A 22573-nucleotide genomic window follows, 5' to 3' on the forward strand; every position below is an offset into this window, starting at 1 on the left:
AAGAAAAGAAAAGAAAAGAAAAGAAAAAGAAAAAGAAAAGAACTCCAGGAGCAGCACGGCACACCTGTCCTGTCATCCCACAGTAACACTCCCTCTTGGGGAGCATCTTCACTTTCTCTGCTATGTGATTCCCTTTCTAGGCATGTGTTTTTCCTAACAAATTGGCCAAAATGAAAAAGATGGTCAATACCATCCAGTGGCACCAGAATTCTCCTCCAAGCTGGTGGATGGACGATCTGAAGAAACACCAGCGACCACTCTGAGAAATAGTTTGGCGTTATCCACTAACAGTAAATAGATATGCACCCTGGGACCCAGTGGTTCCACGCCTACATATAAGCTCCCCAGAAATGTGTTACCTGTTCACCAAAAGGTGGGTCTTGGGATGTGCACGGCAGCCCTATCCAGAACAACCCAGCACCGCAAACGACTGAAATGCCCATCGACAGTAGAAGGGACTTTAAAAACACACGTACAGAGGCGCCTACGTGGTTCAGTCAGTTGAGCACCCGACTCTTGGTTTCGGCCCAGGTCATGATCTCTGGATCCTGGGATGGAGCCACGCGTCGGGCTCTGTGCTCAGCAAAGTGTCAGCTGGAGATTCTCCCCCTGTCTCTCTGCCTCTGCCCATACCTGTGCTAGGAAGGAAGGAAGGAAGGAAGGAAGGAAGGAAGGAAGGAAGGAAGGAAGAAGAAGAAGAAAAAGAAAGAAAGAAAGAAAGAAAGAAAGAAAGAAAGAAAGAAAGAAAGAAAGGAAAGGAAAGGAAAGGAAAGGAAAGGAAAGGAAAGGAAAGGAAAGGAAAGGAAAGGAAAGGAAAGGAAAGGAAAGGAAAGGAAAGGAAAGGAAAGGAAAGGGAAGGGAAGGGGAAAGGGAAGGGGAAAGGGAAAGGGAAAGGGCAAAGGGAAGGGCAAAGGGAAGGGCAAAGGGAAGGGCAAAGGGAAGGGCAGGGGAAAGGGCAGGGGAAAGGGAAGGGGAAAGGGAAGGGGAAAGGGAAGGGGAAAGGGAAGGGGAAAGGGAAGGGGAAAGGGAAGGGGAAAGGGAAGGGGAAAGGGAAGGGGAAAGGGAAGGGGAAAGGGAAGGGGAAAGGGAAGGGGAAAGGAAAGGAAAGGAAAGGAAAGGAAAGGAAAGGAAAGGAAAGGAAAGGAAAGGAAAGGAAAGGAAGGAAGGAAGGAAGGAAGGAAGGAAGGAAGGAAGGAAGGAAGGAAGAAGGAAAGAAAGGAAAGAAAGGAAAGAAAGAAAGAAAGAAAGAAAGAAAGAAAGAAAGAAAGAAAGAAAGAAAAGAAAGAAAGAAAACCTTAAAGCGCGCACACATGCAGCGGAACAGTACAAAGGGATGAAAACAAGCCACAACCACACACAACACAGGAACACGACTCACGATCATAAGTTTGACTGAAAGAAGCCAGACACGAGGGAGCACATGATGGTGTTATTTATATTAAACACATAAAGGGGCACCTGGTGGCTCAGTCAGTTCGGCATCTGACTCCTGACTTAGGCTCAGGTCATGATCTCGGGGCTCTGGGATGGAGCCCCAGTCAGCAGGGAATTTGCCTCTCTACCCCTCTCCCTCTGCTCGTACTTTCTCCCTCAAATAAATAAATAAATCTTAAAAAAATAAAAAGTAGGGGCAGCCTGGGTGGCTCAGTAGTTTAGTTCTGCCTTCAGCCCAGGGAGTGATCCTGGAGACCCGGGATCGAGTCCCACATCGGGGTCCCTGCATGAGGCCTGCTTCTCCTTCTGCCTGTGTCTCTGCCTCTCTCTGTCTCTCTGTCTCTCTCTCTCTCTCTCTCATGAATAAATAAATAAAATAAAGAAGGTTTTATTTTAAAAGCAAACACATAAGAAGGTTAAACTATGCTGTGAGGAGTCAAGACAAGGTGATTTGAGTGAGGGGGAAGGGACAGTTAGTGACCTGAAGGCATCAGGTGCGGCCCCTGAGATGTGCGTGACCTTCCGTTCATCCAGGTGCTGGCTACACACCCATGTGCTGTTTGTGAAGTCTTACCAAGCTGTCCATGTACATAGAATATACGGATTTTCGGGCAGCCCGGGTGGCTCAGCGGTTTAGCGCCGCCATCAGCCCAGGCCGTGATCCTGGAGTCCCAGGATCGAGTCCCATGTCGGGCTCCCTGCATGGAGCCTGCTTCTCCCTCTGCCTGTGTCTCTGCCTCTCTCTCTCTCTCTCTCTGTCTCTAATGAATAAATAAAATCTTAAAAAAAAAAAAAAAAAGAATATAAGGATTTTCTGTCCTGAGTGCCTGTCACACCTCAATGGAAGGTTGGCTAACCTTTTTTAATCACTCCTGTGAAAGTATGCCGCTGGCACGCTGCTGCCTCGGGAACACCCCTCAAGGCCTGGGAATCGGCACCTGCCAGCTTTCCCTTCTCCTCCGTACCTTCACGGCCTGCCGCCTCCCAGCTGACCCTGCCCCCAGAGGGCACAGAGGGAAACACTCTGCAAATAAACGTGTTCTGGCCTGGTGGCAAGGAATCCCGCTGGGAATGGCCCTGCAAGAAAATCCAGTCCCCAGCCCCATTCTCTTGGCTGAGTCTCTCTTCCTTCTTGGCCTCCCGGGCTGTCTGGCCCAAATAGGTCATTTCTTTCTTGACCCTCCCTAGGTCCACCAGCTGGCCCCCTGGAGTGGGCATTTTGAAGAAAAACAGAACACAGGCCAGCCTCTAATTCCTACCCAACACTGAGACAGCACGTTGGTATAGCAGCAACCCTTAAATACGGGATGCGCGGAGGGATGCTCTGGTAACTGGAAGATTCCAGGCGTCCTGGGATGGCCCAGACTGGTGAACGGAGGTACAGGGCACGTACTGCGCAGAGCCGGGTCGGGTAGGCCCTGGCACCCACGTGTGAGAAAAGCAGGGTTCGCAGAGGGAGCCAGGGTGAGCATCTCCCCGGTGTGCCTGGCTGTGTCCCTTCTCTGCTGCTAGGTTGTCCTGGACTCTGCGGTGGTGCTCTCCCCGCCCCGCCCCGCCCTTCTGCTCTTGCCACCGTGATCAGTCCCACTGTTAATTTCACTGTGGACAAGTGTCAGCACATGGTGAGCACAGTGCACCTGGACACTGGCCGCAGGGCACGGCCCGGGCCATCGGGGGGACAGAGCTGTTCTCGGGTGGGGGGGCCCAGGCGAGAAGGCCCTCCCGCTCTGTGTGTGCCCCGCTTGCTCCCCCTGGGTCTGGTCTCGACGCTGATGCCACAGAAGAGGTGTCTGCTTTATCTTTTTCTGATGAAGGGAGAGGCAGCAGCGGTTCCTCTGGCCGAATTCACATTATTTCTCTGTGGTACCCCGAGAGCTGGGGCCTGTCTAACCTGGGAAGATAAATCAAGGAGATTTGTTCCCAGAGAAAGCGGCAGCTGTCCTCCCGCTGACAGACTCTATTTTTGCTTCATTTCAGTTTCTCCCCAACGTGTGCTGGGAAGACACGGATCAGCTGCCCTGGAATTCCCAAGCCTTCCAGCACACGCTCCCCCCTTGCAGTCACGCACTCTTCCGATTCATCAATCAGGGGATGGACAGGGGAGGGGATGAGGTGGGGCTTGGAGGCAAAATAAACCTGGTGTGAATGGCAACGCCCAGGTCAGTCACTAGCCGTGGGCACTCCCCTTAAGCTCTGTGAAAGTGTTTGCTCATCTATTTAATAAAAATAAAGAATTAGGGACGCCTGGGTGGCTCAGTGGTTGAGCGTCTGCCTTTGGCTCGGGGCGTGATCCTGTGGTCCTGGGATGGAGTCTCCGCATCATCCCTGCTTCTCCCCCTGCCTGTGTCTCTGCCTCTCTCTGTGTGTCTCTCATGAATAAATTAAAATCCTCTAAAAAATAAATAATTAAAATGCATGTCCTCTGGGGTTCATACATGGATAAGAGATTGTTCTACGAGGCACTCAGCAAATACACCTGCCCGAAGTGGGCTCACAACTCACATGGAGCATCAGCTCTACCCTCGATGGCTTGATCCACCAGTATTACTGCTATCCCCCACCACTTAGGCTTGAGAGATGCAAAGGGAACCCAGTCCCACTCACTAATGTCAGTAAGAGTCTGAGGATGGTCCTCTGGGCTCTGCCGACACGGTGGGCTTATACAGGAGGGCCAAGGGAGCCCGCACAGCATGAGCCCTTCTATGGCCAGGTAGCGTCACCTGCATTATGTAAGGGAGCCCTCTGCTCACAGCTCTGACGGACACTGGCTGGAGCCAGTCTTTAAAAATACTGGCATTCGGGGGGATCCCTGGGTGGCGCAGCGGTTTAGCGCCTGCCTTTGGCTCAGGGCGGGATCCTGGAGACCTGGGATCGAATCCCACGTCGGGCTCCTGGTGCATGGAGCCTGCTTCTCCCTCTGCCTGTGTCTCTGCCTCTTTCTCTCTCTCTGTGACTATAATAAATAAATAAATAAATAAATAAATAAATAAATAAATAAAAATTAAAAAAAAAAAATACTGGCATTCGGGTTCAGCCAGGCTCCAGAAGTCTTGTATAGCACTTGGGAACTCAATACATGCTCAGGGAAGTGTTGGCTGGAATCATGCTGGGAGCTGGAAATCAAGTCAATCAAGACAGACAGGACTCCTGCCTTCAGGGAGCTTCCAGGCTATACCAAGAGATGCAGGGATGTGAACATGCGGATAATGCATGTCCATAATTGAACGCACCGGGCAGTGTCCAGGCTGTGATGGTGGCGTGGCAGGAGCCAGGCCAGGGCATGGAGAAGAGGCTGCAACACACTGAATGTGAGAGGTCCCCGCACGTCAGAGCACAAGTAACCTTGGAATAATCTGGTTCAAGTCCCCCACTGAGTGGCTGCGACATGAGGCTCAGAGAGATGACGGGATTTGCCCAGGGCCACCCAGCCTGGATCTGTGGGATGCAGAATGGGAAGCAAATCTCAAGTGAGAAGGTGGGCTGGACACACAGTGCCGGGGAGAGGAGTCCCTCCTGAACTGGGCAGATGCAGGGTGCTGTCAGCAGAAGGCAGCAGGACCAGAGGCTTGGCAGAGCAGGTAAGAACCACAGCTCCCGAGTGCTCGTTCAAGAGCACTGGCTGTAGTAAGTCACGTAACCTCAGCAACGCTGTGAGGTATGAACCCATTTTCAAATGAGGACAAGTGTCAGAGATAAGGCTGAGATATGAGCCCACACACTCTGCCTCCAGAGCCTTTTTGCTTAACCACTAGGCTGTCCTGCCATAGAAGGGTTATGTGCCGGAAAAGACTTGGGGGCAGGGTGACAGGATAAGAAGGTTCCAGAAGACAGAGATGGGGAAGCAAGAGCTAAACGCTTGGAAGGTCAATGAACAGAGACACCCCAGGCATCAACAACATTCACGGCCAGAGTCTGACCAGCAAGACCCCAAGCCCGTGACCTGTCAGTAGGCTCCAGTTCTTGCTATTTTTCTGGCAGGAAGTGCCTCACATTGCCTATGACACACCTCCCCTGGTGGCTCCTCGTCCGAGTGCAGGGTCCAGCTGTGGCCTGGAGTCATGACACCGTCCCCACAAACCTCAGGGTTGCTGTGACAGCAATGGGGAGGTAGTCTCCCCGAAAATCAGCTGAGCCCTGACTGCCTGCCTCTCCCCACCTGCAGGTGAGAGGAAAACACTCCTGCAACCTGTGAGCGGGGCCACCAGGGTGACATGGCACTTCTCACGAAGTGTCCTACAGGCCCACGAGGTCTGGGGCCCCCAACAGGTTCAGGATACGCACTGTCTTAATCCTGATAACAGGTGCCTGGGTTCCCTCACAGTAACTTCTGCGTCATTAGCTAGAACAGACCAGAGACAATAACAACAGCAACTTTAAGAGAGAAAGAGGCAGACAAACAGACAGGGAGACAGGCTGACAGGCAGGTGGCAGGGAAAGGAGGCTATGCCAAGCGAGGACCAGCGCTCTGTGGACACACAGACCTAATGCTCACTATGCAGCTGTGAAACCTGGAGCTTCCCTTCATGAACCCCCATCCGTATCTGCAGAATGGATCTTGCCTCCCAGAGTTGGGGGGTTCGGGGCGAGAATCAGAGTTGTCCTGTGCAAAGGCCTTTCACATAGTAGGTCCTCAGTAAAAGAAAGCTGAGCCTACTCAGCTCCCCTCCATCTCCTCTAGAGCTTGAAGATGATTCAGATACTGAAATGGGCTGCGAATAGTCATGAATGCTTTCCTTTAACAAATGACAAACCTTCAAGGTTTAGGAGTATTTTTTCCCCCACTTCCTTTTGTTTGCCTTTACCCACAAAATCCCTCCGGGAAAGATCAGCAAAGACCTAAATGTTCGGGATCCCTGGGTGGCACAGCGGTTTGGCGCCTGCCTTTGGCCCAGGGCGTGATCCTGGAGACCAGGGAACGAATCCCACGTCGGGCTCCCGGTGCATGGAGCCTGCTTCTCCCTCTGCCTATGTCTCTGCCTCTCTCTCTCTCTCTCTCTCTCTGTGTGTGTGACTATAATAAATAAATAAATAAATAAATAAATAAATAAATAAATAAATAAATAAATAAATAAAATGTTTTAAAAAAGACCTAAATGTTCATCAGATCCCCATGAACAAAGGGGGTGAAGTACCCTGGCACAGAGCCACCAAACAATGACTCAAAAACAATGACTCAAGGAGGCAGCGCTTCACAGAACAGCAGGACCGACCCTTAAAGACTCAGAGCACAGAAGTTCTAGGGCGTGCAGGTTCTCCACGGAAGTAACTTCGAAGGAGGCTCAAGATCTCACGTGAGCCCCTGCCTACAAAGAGCTTCACATCTCATTAAAGAAACAGGTCAATGAGGACCCATCCACTTAAGGACTACACCAACATATGGTCATCCACGTGCCCTGGAACCTCAGGGAGCTCCATACAGGACTGCTGCTGTTTGAATGGCCGAGCACATGGGTCCTGAGAGGCCTGTCAGTTGGGAAGAAGAAAAAAGATGCTCAGGTAGGACCAAGGGGGTAATGCTCAAAAACAAGGAGGAAATGAGAAAGAGCACTTACTAACTGCCAATCACAAAAGCAATCCCATGGGACGCCTGGGTGGCTCAGCGATTGAGCACCTGCCTTTGGCTCAGGTCGTGATCCTGGGGTTCCAGGATCGAGTCCCACATCGGGCTGCCTGCAGGGAGCCTGCTTCTCCCTCTGCCTGTGTCTCTGCCTCTCTGTCTCTCATGAATACATAAAAATCTTAAAAAAGAAAAAAAGCAATCCTTTTTAATTCCCCCACTTAACCCCCAGTAATGATCACAAGCCAGGGGACAAGACTCCTTTCTCAAAATCACAGAAATGGCAGCGTGGGGAGAGCAGGCCCTGGCCCAATGTCACACAGCTGGCCAGGGGTGGAATGGAGCCCGGCACCATCTGCCACACGCGTCCCCCGGGGCCTTCACTGCACCAAGCCCCCGCCTCCCTTCAGCATCTGGATCACATTCTGGGGCCATACTCTCGATTCCTAGACACAGAGCTTCCCACCGGGCGCCCCTGCTCCACCTGCCCTTTCCCACACCCCAAAGCTCACACATCTCATAATCACCACCTTTGTTCCAACTCCTCTTTAAACCTGGATTAGCTGGGCTTCCGGAGAGGTCACGCTGTGCCTCTGGAATGCACTTCTGACTTTCACGGAAACCGGTCTTCCTTCAAGCCACACAGGCACATGTCACTAAGTAAACTCGGGCCATCTACCTCGCCCCCAGGACGTGGATGAAACCCAAAGAGCAGGGCAGGAGGAAGAGACAACAGAACTGAAATCCCAGAAATCCCACAGGCTGGGAGCGAGGCAGAGGAAGTCCAGGCTGCCGTGCTGTCACCCTAGGGCGCTAGGCAGGAAGGGAGCTGTGTCTGTCCGCCAGTGAGCCCTGTGGGGAACCTTAGGGGTTCACTCTCGCCCCCTCTTCCTGCCCCTGATGCAGAACATGTGCCCCACTAGGTCCCATCTCACCAGCATTAGGGGGACAGGAGCTGCCAAGAGTGTCCAGGAAACACTAAGGAAAAACAGGAGAAGAGGAAGGGTAGGGAAGAAAGGGAACAAATGCAATAAATAAGCAGCAGAAATAAAAATTCACCAAAAACATGTTGGAGGGCAGCCCGGGTGGCTCAGCGGTTTAGCGTGCCACCTTGGGCCCAGGGAATAATCCTGGAGACCTGGGATCGAGTCCCATGTCGGGCTCCCTGCGTGGAGCCTGCTCCTCCCTCTGCCTGTGTCTGCCTCTCTCTTTGTTTATCTCTCATGAATAAATAAATAAAATCTTAAAAAAAAAAAAAACATGTTGGAATAGTAGTCCAGAAAAGAAGCCTGTCGGGGAGCACAGGTGTCCAGAGCTCCATGGGAACTGGGTGGCATTACAGCATTCATGGTGGTGTGTGTGTGTGTGTGCATGTGAATCACTCATACCAACCGAGTGCCTTCAGGGCAGCAGGCACACCAAAGGCTCCTCTGGGCCTTGGGCCTCACACCTGAGTGGCCCTAATGATCACCTGGGGGTTTGTTCCAGTTCGGACCCCCGGGATCCATGCACAGCAATGCTGGGCTGGGGTCCACTCCACAGGTCCCCTGGGTGGTAGGGACACAGGGGGGCTGCAGAACTCACTGGAGAAGTCCCGTTCCAGGACTGAGCCTGCAGCCAGAGATGAGTGAGGGTGTGTGCACCTGCTGCTGGGTGGGGGGCGGGGACCCGTCCTCACTGACACCCTCTGTGCCAGCCCAGCCCAGGGTCTCAGGCTGTCGCCACCCAGCCCTCAGAAGATGTTCCAGGGTGTATTTTGCAGATGAGCAATTAGGGCCCACCAGGGGGGCTCGTCCAAGGTCACTGAACTAAGACCAGCAGAATCCTGAACTTCCTTTTTATCAGAGAAGTAGAAAAAAGAAGAGGAAAACATGCATTCTAAATCCTGAGAATATAGGGAGGTTTAAAGGACAGGAAGGAAAAGGGGACGCCTGGGTGGCTCAGCAGTTTAGCACCTGCCTTCGGCCCAGGGCATGATCCTGGGGTACCGGGATGGAGTCCTGCATGGAGCCTGCTTCCCCCTCTGCCTGTGCCTCCACCTCTGTGTGTGTGTGTGTGTGTCTCTCTCTCATGAATAAATAAATAAAATCTTTAAAAAAAAAAAAAAAAAAAGGAAATGGAAGAGGAGACCAGAAAGGAACAGAGTCCTGAGCACTCATGCCTTGCCACGCTTGGCCACACTTCTTATACCCCTTCAGACCAGCTCCAGGGAGCATGCAGCCTCGGCTGCCATAAATATACCCCTGGAGGAGAAACAGATTCAGATGCAGACGAGGGGACCACAAGGACTATCCACAGTCACATGGCAACTGATCAAAGACTTGACCAGAACCCACTACTCTGACTTCACTGTCACCACAGGGCACTCGACGGACTTGGCACAGCTCCACACTCCCTCTCCCTCTCCCTCTCCTGCAGGGACACAGGCACTGGGAGGTTCATATCCAAAGAGACCCTCGCGCTGAGGGCACCCCAGCATCTGGGCATATACTGGGAGCAGAAGCCCTTCCTTTCCAGGGGCGCCTGGATGGCTCAGTCAGTTAATAAGCATCTGCCTTAGGCCCAGGTTATGACCTCAGGGTCCTGGGATTGAGGCTCAGCGGGGGGTCTGCTTCTCCCTCTACCTCCTTGCTCCCTTGCTTGTGCTCTCTCTCACTCTCTGTTAAATAAATAAATAAAATCTTTGAAGAAGAAGAAGAAGAAGAAGAAGAAGAAGAAGAAGAAGAAGAAGAAGAAGAAGAAGAAGAAGACGACGGCGGCCGCCTTCCTTTTGGGAGGAAGGGGGTCACCTGACGCATCAAATCACCTCACTTCCCTCTCTCAGATCTGCAGATTAGTCAACAGCTTCACAATCAGGCCTGACTTGATGCCCACAGCTAGCAGTAGGAGCACCTTCTAGGTCAGAGGCAGCATGCACCTCAATCGCTTGGTGCCCCTACAGGTACCAGTACCATACTGGCATGAGGGTGACAAAACCACAGTACCAGTAAGACAGGGGTAAAAAGATGAACTGGGTCTAAGATCCCATGGTCCGAGCTCTTAAACTTTCAGCCTCAGCTACAGCCACCTCTGCACTCGGGCCACACTGGGCATGCCCTTTGCTGACCTTCCTCTGGGCCTCTGCTCCTGCTGTGCCTCCAACTGGTCAGCCCTCTAGGTGAACTCCTACTCATCCTGCAAAGCCCTCCTCTCTGCAGCCTTCCCAATTCTCTCATCATCCCTTTGTGACTCACAGCTGGATCTGCCGCTGTCCCTCCCCCAGAGCTCCCACAGCATAGTGACAGACACCACAGGGATTTTAAATTCCAGACCTGTCATCTCCTCTGCTCCAATGGCTCTACCTGGCAACCCAATAACCGGCACTAGTATGTTCGAAAAGCACGTAGGCCTTACTCTCTCCATATCCCTGGCCCCACACTGAACTGCCAACATTTATATGCGGCCTGAGCTTCCTCCATTACAATCTGCAAGTAAGCAGCCCGAGGACAGCAACTGTAACCATCCTTAAATTCTGTGTCTCCCAGAACCTAACACTGCAGATGCTCAACTAACGTTCACACTGGCTAATCAGTCGCTGTGTCAGTGACAGTGCCTGGCCAGAATGAGTCTGTTTCTAATGGAGAGTCGGCAAAAAGATTCCAAAAGAAAAGTGGACGGTGCCGAACCACCGCATCCCACAGGCAGCAGAGCAGAGAGATGCACGAAGATTCTGGGAGGGAAATATCCCCTCTGGAGACCCAGGCTTGGTTTGCATTCAGCTTCCACTATTCACTGTGTACCCCAGGAGGCGTATTTAGCATTCGGATGGTCTGTCTTCCTCCTCAGAAACTAAAAACTGCCCTTACTTCTCAGGACTGCTGGGGAGGATAAAATGAGATAATCCGTGCAAAGTGCACAGCGGTCCCTCACTCAACAAATATTAGCCAATATTACTACTCCCCCACCCCACCCCCCCCAATGCCTCCCCGGCAGCTCAGTGCGTGAACATTAACCACCATCATTTCTTAGCAGCCAAGAATGTTCCGGAATGATGAACATGGTCCCTATGCTTCCAGAAATTAAAAGGGGTCTCCTTTTCTATTCATTTTCCAAATTAGTTAAGGATGACAGTGTCGTTCTTCATGTAGTTCAGGCGCCAAGCACACCCAGGTAGTGCAGGAAAATGAATGGAAGGGGAAACACGACGTGTGTCACGGGCATTTCGAGAGTCTGCAAGGAGGAACATGAACTCCGTCTCAACTCGCCTGCCTTTCTCTAGGACCCCTGGGAGGACACTCCCAAGGCCAGAGGCAGGCCCAGGTCGTGGGACAGATGCTTCCAGCTGGGTGCCTGCTGCTCCATGTGCTTGCCCAGCCGGGCCAGGAGAGCCCGGAGCTGGCCCAACACCAGCAAGGAAAGAAGAGAGCAGAGCTGGGGCGGAGACAGCAGCTCGCCCGTGCAGCCAGCAACAGAACGGAGAATGCACAGGGCTTTCCTAGCCACTCTTGCTCTCCCGGATCCGGATTCCTAGAAGATCAGAAGCAAAGGGGTGGCGACAAAGAATGTAACAAGCCACGTAGGACCAGGGACAGCCCCGGACGTAATTTCATCGAACATCTCCGCAAGCTCCTCCGATGGTGCTCAGGGGAGGCAGGACTGTTCCCTCACGGGAGATCTTTAGAAACTGCAAGAGTCAAGCTGGGATTCCAAGCCAGGGTTTTCTGACTCCGTGCATTCACATTCACTGCCAAAGGACAGTGATGACATTCTACGAAAAGGTCACTTCCTACTTTTACATTTCTGCTGTGGTTGAGTTTTTTTTTTTTTTTTTTCCAGTAAGCATATTAACAGGAAAAAAATACAGGTATTTTGCTTGGTTTTGAATCTGCATCTGGCACTAGAATTCGTGGATATTCTTCTCCAGGTGCCAGAACAGTTCCTGGCTGTAGGTCCGAAAGCACCAAAGAGCTATATCCTAATCATCTCTTTGCATGAAAGATATCCTGCCCACACTGCAGTCACACACGGCACCTGTTTCTAACGGACTCCTGCCTAGGGCCAGATAAGGTCGGGGACCCTGGGCACCAGGAGTCCCGCACATCCAGCTGCTGCAACAGGACTTGCAAAACCCCAAACTATGGGGCGAAGCGGTAGGCAGCCTGGGCACTGCTCATCCCAATGTACCTGGCCCTGCCGCTGCCCCTGGGAACTCAAGAGCCAGGGCTGGGAGGCGACACACACATAGGGACACGGGAAAATGCACACTCTTACCCAGTTCTGGGAAAGGGCCATGGAACCCAAATAACCTCTCTGACACCAAATTTCCTAAGCTGTGAAAACAGATGTGCAGATGGCAAAGGCTAAAATTCAATGCTTCCTCAAAACCCTTCCACTCCCATGATCTGCATGACCAAACCCAGGGGGTGGTGTGACACTGGGAGTGGGGTTCCCGTTCCGCCTTGATGTTTATTTCATCATAACAGGTTTTCATATCGCTGCTCCCACCCCCCATGAGCGAACCCCAGGCTCCTCCTGAGGTCTTCCATCTTCGGGAACGTTCCTGGGCATCGGATTAGCCATTAACACTAGGCTGCAATGTAGATGTGTGTCACCTGCTCCAAGTGTCAATCTCCAACACACACCTCCTAGTGTGGCCTGGACAAGCCCCCATCCAGCAACCACCACCACTCCTCAGCATGTCATATTTCTCCATTCTCTCCCTGACCTTTTTACCCCTGTGGAGGGGGGTAGGCCAAGCCTGGTTACTCAACCCACCTACATGGGGATGTGGAGAGAGTCCAAGAGGACAGGAATGGATTCAGCTTCACCCTGTGGGGTTCTCGCCCTTCCCTGTCACTGGACGGAGGTGGTCCAGGGGGAGATGTGTGATGTGGGTTAATAGAAACGGCAAATATTCAGCAACACTAGTTCTCTCTTCTGCACACAGTAAGTTGCTAACATTCTGGGGCAGCAACACACACTGGGGTGCTGCACGCACTATCACCTTTAATCCTGGCCACCACCCCAAGACGGGTTCACCTGTTCCAAGTAAGGACATCACTGAGGTCCAGGGATGCTTTCTCAAGGTTGCACAGCTCATAAGGGAGAGAGGTTCCTCCGGCTGAGGAGGATGCTTGCCTGGGCCGGGTTCACAGCACACGTCACCTTCCTTCACCTGGCACTTCGTAAAGGGCGAGGGAGGGGGCTCCTTCTCCTGCCCACCTTCTCCCCTCCGAGGGAGGATGGCTCTGCATGGGTGACCATCTCAGGAATCCTACTTTGCATCGCCCTGGCCCCGGAGGCTCCCCGCCACGCCTGGCCTTCCTTGGCTCGCAGCTGCACCTCTGGAGCCTCTGCCCCCATGTCACACGGCCTCCTCTCTGTGTCTCTCCAGAGCATTTCCCTCTGTGCTCCTGCCTCTCCTCTAAGCACATCCCACTCAGGAGAACCAACTGCATCTGCAAAGACCCTATGTCCAAACAAAGCCACATTCTGAGGTCCCAGCAACACAGAATGGGGGAGGAGGAGAGGTTATTCCGCCCACCACGGCTGTCCACTGTGACCATCTATTACAAAGGAAAGCTTGACAGACATTCTCAAACGTCAGGTTGCAGAGTTGCAGGGAATGGTACCCACAAACAGATCCTCAAGCTCTCAGGAAAACAGGAAGAAGAAAATTGTGATGGAAAACAGTTGGCACTAACATCTTTGGTCCTCTGACTTTCGATGTTAGTCAAACACTACAAAGCTTAATACTAAGTAATGAAACTTAAATAATTAATACATGGTAGCATTAGCATCATTCTGTTGTTTAATAATAAAGAATAATGTCAGCTTCATGACTTACTAATGACAGCTTAAATAATTGATTGTAATACGTAATAGGCACACTGTTGGCTCCTTCCCTGGACCCCATCCTGAACCTGGCCCCTAGACCTCTGGTCACTGGCATCTCTGCCACCAACACTGCCCTAAGCTGCTAACTACTGACCTCAGCCCACCAGAAGCAACTCCCTAACCCCGAAGTAGGCACTGAGGGCAGAGCGGTGCCCATGGGTGCGTCTAGGGGAATTTTAAGTCATTCTTAAAGCCTCGTAAACTTTTCAAAAGTAAAGAGATGACACTAAAAATCAGAAATATGTGTAGAGGATAGAGGCTCAGAGTGCAGAAGTACATATGCAGGACCATTAAAAAACATGTTACTAATTCAAACGATGGGAAACTGGTTCAACGAACTTTTTGATGCTTCTATACAATGAAGTGTTCTATAAAATCCCGTAACTATGCCCCATGTTAGAGATGTACTCAGGGTGTTTATTTCTGGGTAGTACAACTAACATTTTTCATTTTCTCCTTTTCAGAGTGGAGAAGGCCTCAGGCCCTCGGGCCACACCGCCAGGTCTTTAACTTACAACCCACACTCTGTGCCCCCGGCACCTAACCTCTGCCCTAGCACCACCTCATAGGACGGCTCTCGGATCAAATTAAATGAATAACTATTTGCAAAGGACTTAGAACAGCTGCCTAGTTCATAAGAAGTGCGCCGTAATTTTTTGCAAAACAAAATATTTATTTTATAGTAAGAAAAAACGAATTATTGAGAAAGTCAAGTTAAAACTACTAGTGGATGAGGACAGAAGGCAGATCACAAAGTCCAGTTATAATGCCCCCATGGCTAAGTGGTTCCCTTTTCTTATCTGTTCCTTTCATAATGATTTCTGGGGGGCTTCCCACCCCCCGTGAAGATGCAGTTTAGATTCACCAGGAGCAGCACATTTTATTAGGGGATGGGTGACCTAGAGCCTCTGGCATATCTATATTAAAAGAGATGCCCCTTAAGGGGTGACGACTCAGAAGACTTGGGTTTCTATCAGGTCCCATCTCATCACCCCCATCGGCCCGTGGGGGGCCCCCAGCACACCTCCACAAAAAGCGAGACTGCACAGCCTCCCCCTGTCCTCCAAATCCATTTTTCACCTGGAGCCAAGGCCAGCAGGAAGAGCATTACCATCCCAATGGCTCTCCTTTGTCAGAGGAAGAAGGAGAGCAGCGGAAATGCAAGAAAACAAGAGCTGGTTCAGCAGAGCCCTGCCAGAACAGAGCATCCTCCAGGAGCACTAGGAGGCAGACATCTGCCAGCATCCCTCATTGTTATTCCAGCCTGGACCCCAGGACAGTTCAGTGGAATGTGCACCTCAAGATCAGATAATGCTCCCCACGAAATTCCTCACCTCTCACCCCTCTCGCTGGAGGAGGGAGTGCTTGGGGGTGTTCCAGGCGTAGGAGCGGATGGTCGGGTTTGCACATAAAAGAGCTGGCAGGGGGAATCCCCGGGTGGCTCAGCGGTTTAGCGTCTGCCTTCGGCCCAGGGCCTGATCCTGGAGACCCGGGATCGAATCCCATGTCGGGCTCCCTGCATGGAGCCTGCTTCTCCCTCTGCCTCTGCATACTTTCTGACAACGAGACCCCAACAGGGGCCAAACGCAAGCCCAGGCAGCATCCCCAGCCATTCTTCACATTTTGTGTGATGGAGCCCTAGGAGGATGGCGCAGGGCATCTGAGGCCAGAGGAGCCAGGCCCTGCACACAAGTTATTGCTCGGAGCCTCACCATCCAGGCGAGCAGCCCACACTCGGCCCAGGTGATGAAGAAGACGGGAGCTGTCCAAGGTTGGGTTTAAGGAGGCAAGTCATCCTACACAGTGAACTCAAACCTCACACACTCACACTCACACACACACACACCCTTACAGACACAGTGTACCTTCTGCTAAAATGGCCCAGACTTCTAAAAGATAAACTTCAAGGCTCCCCATGTCCCTCGAACAGTGTGAAACACCCGTACAGGACTCCAGACAGGAGGCAAGACGCTTGCCTCTTTGGGCCTGGGTCTCCTTGCTGGTGACAGTACAGGGGACTGTCCATATAGAATATAACAATGCCAATGCCCTCCATAAATGCCTGTGCTCACAAGCAGATAGCCAAACTTCCGGCACAAGCTAAGGTCTCTAAGGACACTGCACCCCAGCCCCTCAGCAACAGCAGGCTCCTAGCTCCATGCTCTCAGTGCAAGTTCGCCCAGACCCTGCAGGGTTCTTCTCCTGGTCCACCCTCTCTGTATTAGGCCAGCCTCCTCCTCCAGGCAGCTGCCTACTTCACGCCCCTGTTCATCTCCAGGCTCCTAGCAGGCTCCTACCAGGCTGCAGGGGTGGGCAGTGCCTGCTTTCCAAGCGTGGATCAGCCTGGCCAAGACCTGAGCAGGTAAGCAGTGGGCCTCAGGTTGGGACCGGGGTCACCTCTATCCAGCCTCCTGGCTGATATCTTATCCCTGGGGCCGGAGCACAAAAGAGGATGGGGGTTTCCCTGCACATGCAGCTTCCAAGGGCCTTATCAGCAGACCTTGGACGTGCGTCCAGGAAAGACTGAGAAGGTGCTGGGCCCTGAGCAGGTGCAGAGCCATGGCTTCCAAGCACCTTAAAGAAATACCAAACTCCAACAGACCAGAAATTAAAACTTAAAAGAGCAGAGTGAGAGGGGAAGAGGTCCCAACATCTAATGCACCTTTAAGCTGCCCTGAGCCAAAGGTTGGGCTTTCAGAGGGAGAGGTAATGGGCGCTTGGCATTTACACAATATCTTCTATCATACGGACCTCAGACCACCTGGTTACTCAAGCCGTCCCTGCCAGGCCACCAGGGAGGCCTTGGGTCTCAGTCAACAGCGATCACACACAAATACAAGGTTGCCAGCCAGTGCCACACCGGAAAGGACACTTCCTTCTGACAGTCTCCAGCTGCCACTCCCTCATGGTGCAGGACACCAAGTGTGGCCATCAAATGCTGTGCCCACTGCATTAGCTTCTCCGGGTTGCCAGAACAAACCACCACAAGCTCATGCCTTCAATGCACACAAATTGACTATCTTACAGTTCTGGAGGGAAAACGTCCCAAGGGGGTCTCGCTGAGGGTCAGCAGAGCTACATTTCCTTTCTGGAGGCTCTGGAGGGGTTCCGGATTCCTTGCCTTTTCAATTTCTAGAGTCTGCTCGTATACCCTGGCTCATGGCCAGCAATGAGCCATCTAGAGAGAGAGCGCTGGCAGTGTTACTTCTTATATCGCTCTGACCTCTTCTGCCTTCCTCTTCCACTTTTAGGGACTCTTGTGATGACTTCAGACCCATCAGAAAAGCCAAGATAATCTCCCTCATATAAGGTCAGCCTTCATTCCACCTACAACCTGAATTCCCCTTGACCACATATTCACAGGTGTAGGGATTAGGATGCAAACATCTGGGGGCGGGGTAGGTGGGTGTTATCCCACTGGCCACACCCATATGCTGGTGCGAAAGCCCAGGGTGCTTGCAGCTCAAGACCCACAAAGCCCCCAGGAAGGAAGACCCCCAGATTAGTACCTACCACTCCACCCCCCTGAAAAAGCCTGTCTGAACCTGATCTGATCCCAGAGGCTCTGGGATGGTCCCAACCACCCATCCATCCCCCACTCAAGAGGGAATGGGAACACCCAATTCCAGCAGGTGGGCTGTCTCCCCTCCCCTATGAGGCCTCCCCCATCCCTGACCACCCAGGAACCAAGCATCTCAACCCACATGGAAGTTACCTGACCACCATGGAGAGACTTTCTCTCTCTCCCCACCCCCAGTGCAAACCCCACACCCCACCTGTGGCTTCTGCTGCCAGCAGGATGCGCCTTGGAATGATGCAACCAGAATTCCCAGAGAGTTTCATGCCCCAGCTTGTGACAAAGAAAGCTTCTTTCTCCTTCTACAGCAGTCCTGGGGGACACCATTCTGGGTGCAGCACGGGTACAGCCAAGCAGAGGTCGCAGCTGGCTGTCACTTGGCACTCACCTAGAAACCAGTCCCAACCTTTCCCCTAGATCTCACTCTGTCCTCACTGGGCCAGAGTAACCCAGAATGACCGATGCCAGTGGGGCATGGGGACAAGGCCTGTCAGGCCAGCCAACCTTTGCTCTGCTCACCCAGACACCAAAGCAAACCCTGACTATAGGTGCAAAGCCTCCTGGAGAATCAAACCAGCCGAACCCACACCAGGTCCACACTAGGTGGCCTTAGGCAAGTCACTTTACAACTCTGGGTATTCATTTCCAAGCACTACAGAGGGTCTTACGTAACACCTATGATGCAGGGTTCCTGCCCTCAAGAAGATCCACGTCCTTTGAGAAGAACTGAGAAGCAGACAGCAAACAAATGTTGGCACAAATATCCATGGAGTTAAAAATAAAAACTGCTGCAGACGCTGTGATTGGAGAAGTCCGCCCACCCCCTTCCCGCCCGCCTCCCCTTCCAGGTGGAGGTCCTGAAGAGGTGACACACGGACCTGGGAAATTAGCAGGATTTATAATTTGTTTGTGAAGAAAGAAAGGAAGAGAGAAGCTCCCTTGGGAAATACCACTTACCTGAGAACTTTTAAAATTGGCAACTGCCCAGATTAATGAGATAGGTCCTGCATTCACTTGCAAAACATGATTTTGCTACCACAATCAGATGCAGATTTGTAAAGAAATGCACCCCATGGAAATGGAGGAGCCCCTTCCTGGAAGGGCATGCCTAACAAAGAGTCTAGTGGGGCTCCCCATTCCCATCTGCAAAATTCACGAGTTATTCAAAACAGATCTTACAAATCAATGAGAAAAAAACTGCTAACACCCCAAAGGAAATGACCAGTTGACAAAACACAAACAGGTAATACACATGAAAAGCTGGTCAGTCACACCGGGAGGTCAAAGAAAATCTACAAGGACGTCGTTTTCTTTGTTTGGAGGCTTGTGCCCGTCGCAGGCCTTCACCCTTCACTCCCACGGTAGGGTTTGTCGCATTCATCAGAGATGTTCCAATCTTAGGGCACAGTCTCGCTAGCCCTTCTGAGCACTGTCTGTGGAGTCATGGCCAGTGAAATATTCCTCAAAGGAAAACTGACACAATACATCAAGACTCCATGGGGGCGCCTGGTGGCTCAGTGGATTAAGCATCTGCCCCCAGCTCAGGTGAGGATCCCAGGTTTTTGGGATCAAGCCCCATATCGGGCTCCCTGCTCAGTGGGGAGCCAGCTTCTCCCTCTCCCTCTCGCACCCCTTGCTTGTGCGCTTGCTCTCTCTCTCTCTCTCTCTCTGTCAGATAAATAAAATATTTTTAAAAAATAATAAACCTTAAAAAAAGAAGACTCCATAAAACTCCACATACCTTGCAGGGGGCAGGCGGCTGTGCCAAGGAAACAGCCAGAGATGCATGAAAAGGTGTGTGTGTTGTAACAAGCAAACAGAGGAAAACGTGAGTGCCTGGCAGTGCTGACCTGGCTAGTGAGCGTGACGTCAGTCATGTCCCCACAGCCCGTGCACATGGGCTCTGCGCTGTCATAGTGGGCAAGGCACTTTTTTTTTTTTAAGATTGTATTTATTTTATTTGAGAGAGAGAGAGTGCGCATGAGCGGGAGGGAAAGGGAGAGGGAGAAGCAGGTTCCCTGCTGGGCAGGGAGCCTGACATGGGGCTCATGGGGCTCGATCCCAGGACTTGGAGATCATGACCTAAGCAGAAGGCAGCTGCTTAAGCAACTGAGCCACCCAGGCGCCCCTAGGGGGTGGGAGGCATCCTGACAGACTGTCCTCACTTCACCCTGAGAAAGCTCGACCCCACGAGAAAGGACACACAACTTACAGAGGATCTTTCTTGCACAGGTGCATGATCACAAAGGGGGAAGCTGCTCAAAACAAGTTTTTAATTTTTTTTTTTTTTATGATAGTCACAGAGAGAGAGAGAGAAAGAGGCAGAGACACAGGCAGAGGGAGAAGCAGGCTCCATGCACCGGGAGCCCGACATGGGATTCGATCCCGGGTCTCCAGGATTGCGCCCTGGGCCAAAGGCAGGCGCCAAACCGCTGCGCCACCCAGGGATCCCTCAAAACAAGTTTTTAAAACTTTGAAAGGCGTGGGGAAATGGTCATGAGAAAATGTTAAGTGAGCCAAGTCAAAACACGGAACCATAGGGAAACAGGAAGCGAGATGCCAGGAGTGGCTACTGCCCAGCATCAGGAGGAGTATAGGTGATCTGCCTTTTGGCTTTTTTTTTTTTTTCTGTTTCTATCGTCTGCCTGTATTTACACATAAGCATAAGCATGCTGGGGGGGGGGGCTGTTAAGTTCCCCCCACTTCTGTGGCAGAGGCCTGAGTGATGGTGGATCTGAAGGCTCCAGCCAGCCTCAAGAAGTCATTCACCCTCCAAGAGTCAATTCAAACAGTTCTCCGGTGGAACCTGCCTGAGGCCCCCCAAGCTGAACCCGCTCTCCCCTCCACGGTCCAGTGTGCTCCAGTTAATACTTCCATTAGTGCCTCCTATGCTGTGTGTGCGAAAAGGACTTAATGACACGCTGAGCTTCCTCCCAGAATATGAACTACTTCAGAGCAGCGACCTTGCTGGCTCTTACCCATCCATGCACCTCCAGAGCCAGGCCCAGGCCTGGTACCCAGTAGGGAGTCGATGGCTGTCATATGGGTGGAGGGGCAGCTCAGCAGGGTCAAAGGGTAGTTGTGTGGGATGAAATAGAGAGGGATGGCTGGAAGAAAAAGCACACAGAAGGGTGGAAGGAAGCAGAGAAGTACGGATGGAAGCATGGAGGAGAAAGGAACCGCTAGGTGAAATCCCTGGGGAAGAGGTGAGGAGGGGGCACCTCACCAACATGACAGCAGCAGACCAAAGAGAAGGCAGGCTGGTGACAGGTCCACAGTGACATCCCAGAGTTCACGTCTTGATGTTTCCATGCGGAGGGCGCTGGGCGAGGAGGCTTCCCTGCCCTTCGGAAGATCACGCAGCAGGGGGGGGAGAAACAGCCACATGGCAAAGTGATCAACCCCACAGGAGGGCGAGTGCTCCAGAGCTAGAACCTGGCTCTCAATTCCTCTTGTTGAGCAGACTACCTGCCGGCAGGCAGTCTCCCCGGAGGGTCCCCCGCTGGTGCTCCTCTAGCTCCTAAGCTCCCCGGAATCCTTTCTCTAAATGTTCCCACCTCCCCGCCCTCTCCCTGGCTTCAGAAGGCACCTTGGGGAGCAGCCCGTTCCCGGCCCCATACCGCACCCCAGCGCCCACAACTGGGAACCCGTGTTGCCAGGAGCCCTGCTTCCCGCAGCACCACCAGCCACCACCAAAACCTGCTCCTCTCCTGGTCACCAGGCAACCAGCTGGCGGGGGCTCTGGGAGGTCACCCGCCCGGATTCCCCGCAGACCACTCGCCACAGTCCCCGGGGCGCTGCTGTTCTCGGCACTGCTGGCAGCAGCAAGCCACCCACAGGGCCCCGGGTGAACGGAGGTGTCCACGGGCTTGAATGTCACCAGCCATCATGCCTGGGGCTCACCACACCCAGGGAACGCAAGCTTAAGGAATGGGGAGATGACACATTCAAGGAGAGAAGAAAAAGGGATCTCCCCTCAGGACTCGTGACTCAGCTTCTCTACTTGTAGGGACAAAGAAACAGATCGTTGCTGAGGGCCTCCGGTGTACCAGGCACTTCATACATGAGAGTCTCATTCGACAACCTTTGACCTGGTTGTATCACACCCATTTTACGGATAAGGAAACTGAGGCTACGGCAGGATAGATAAACACCCTGCCCAAGATCAACCCCAGGTGTGACTTTGCAGTGATTCCCGGATCGAAGTTCAGCACTAACCCCGTGTGTGCTCAACTGAATGGGGTAACACGAGGGCAGGAGGTCTGCATGAAATGAAATATGGGGCAGTACATGTAGGAACTTCTTAGCAAGAGCTTGGTGGATTATCTGAGGCCTATGACATGGGGCCAAGGCACAGTGAGGAGCACCAGGCCTGGGCTCCACCCTCCAGGCCTAACTGCAGGCTGGCCCTGCCCCTTACGAGCTTCTTCATCTGGCCGAAAGGGATGAGGACAGTACACCTCCCCGTTAGCTTTTTGTTAAGAATTAGATAAGTTAATAAAGAAAGGTACTTTGGCACAGGCCCGGCATGTAGAAAACCCCGACTGATGGCTACTATAGGACACCTGCCGTGTTTCCAAGTCAATCTGACACGCCAGCCGGGACCTGCACACTCCCCTTCTCCACCAACGCCCTCCCTGGTCCTCCGGCCTGTGTCCAGAGTGGACAGCAGATACAAGAAATTCCTCCATGAAGAGAGGTGCCTACTCTCATCTTTCTAGAAACATGAAGTCATTGTTCGCCTCTACTACGTTGGATAGAGATGTGGGCCTAAGAAATATTTCACAGAAAGAAAAAAAAAATATTTCACAGGATGAGCAAGGTTCTAAGTGACAACTGGCATGTGGCTCCCATGGGGGAGGCCCGGGAAAGGGCCGGATGGTAGGGGCTGGACAGAGGCGATCGTCAGAGGCAGCTTGTTCAGCTGCAGCCAGGGTGGCAGGGTGGCGGCCGTGCCAATGGGACCCCTCCCCATCCCAAGTCAGGTCAGAAATCCCACTCTCTACATAAAGTGGATGGAGAGTATCCTTAGGGATTTCACCCCCAGGCCCACCAAAACCCTATCTGTGGAGCCCATTTGGCCCTAAGCCGCATTTCAGGCTGAGGCCAGCAGCTGTAAGGGTCTCAGC

The sequence above is a fragment of the Vulpes lagopus genome, chromosome 9 (genome assembly GCF_018345385.1).
Source record: "Vulpes lagopus strain Blue_001 chromosome 9, ASM1834538v1, whole genome shotgun sequence".
In the NCBI taxonomy this organism is placed as follows: Eukaryota; Metazoa; Chordata; class Mammalia; order Carnivora; family Canidae; genus Vulpes; species Vulpes lagopus.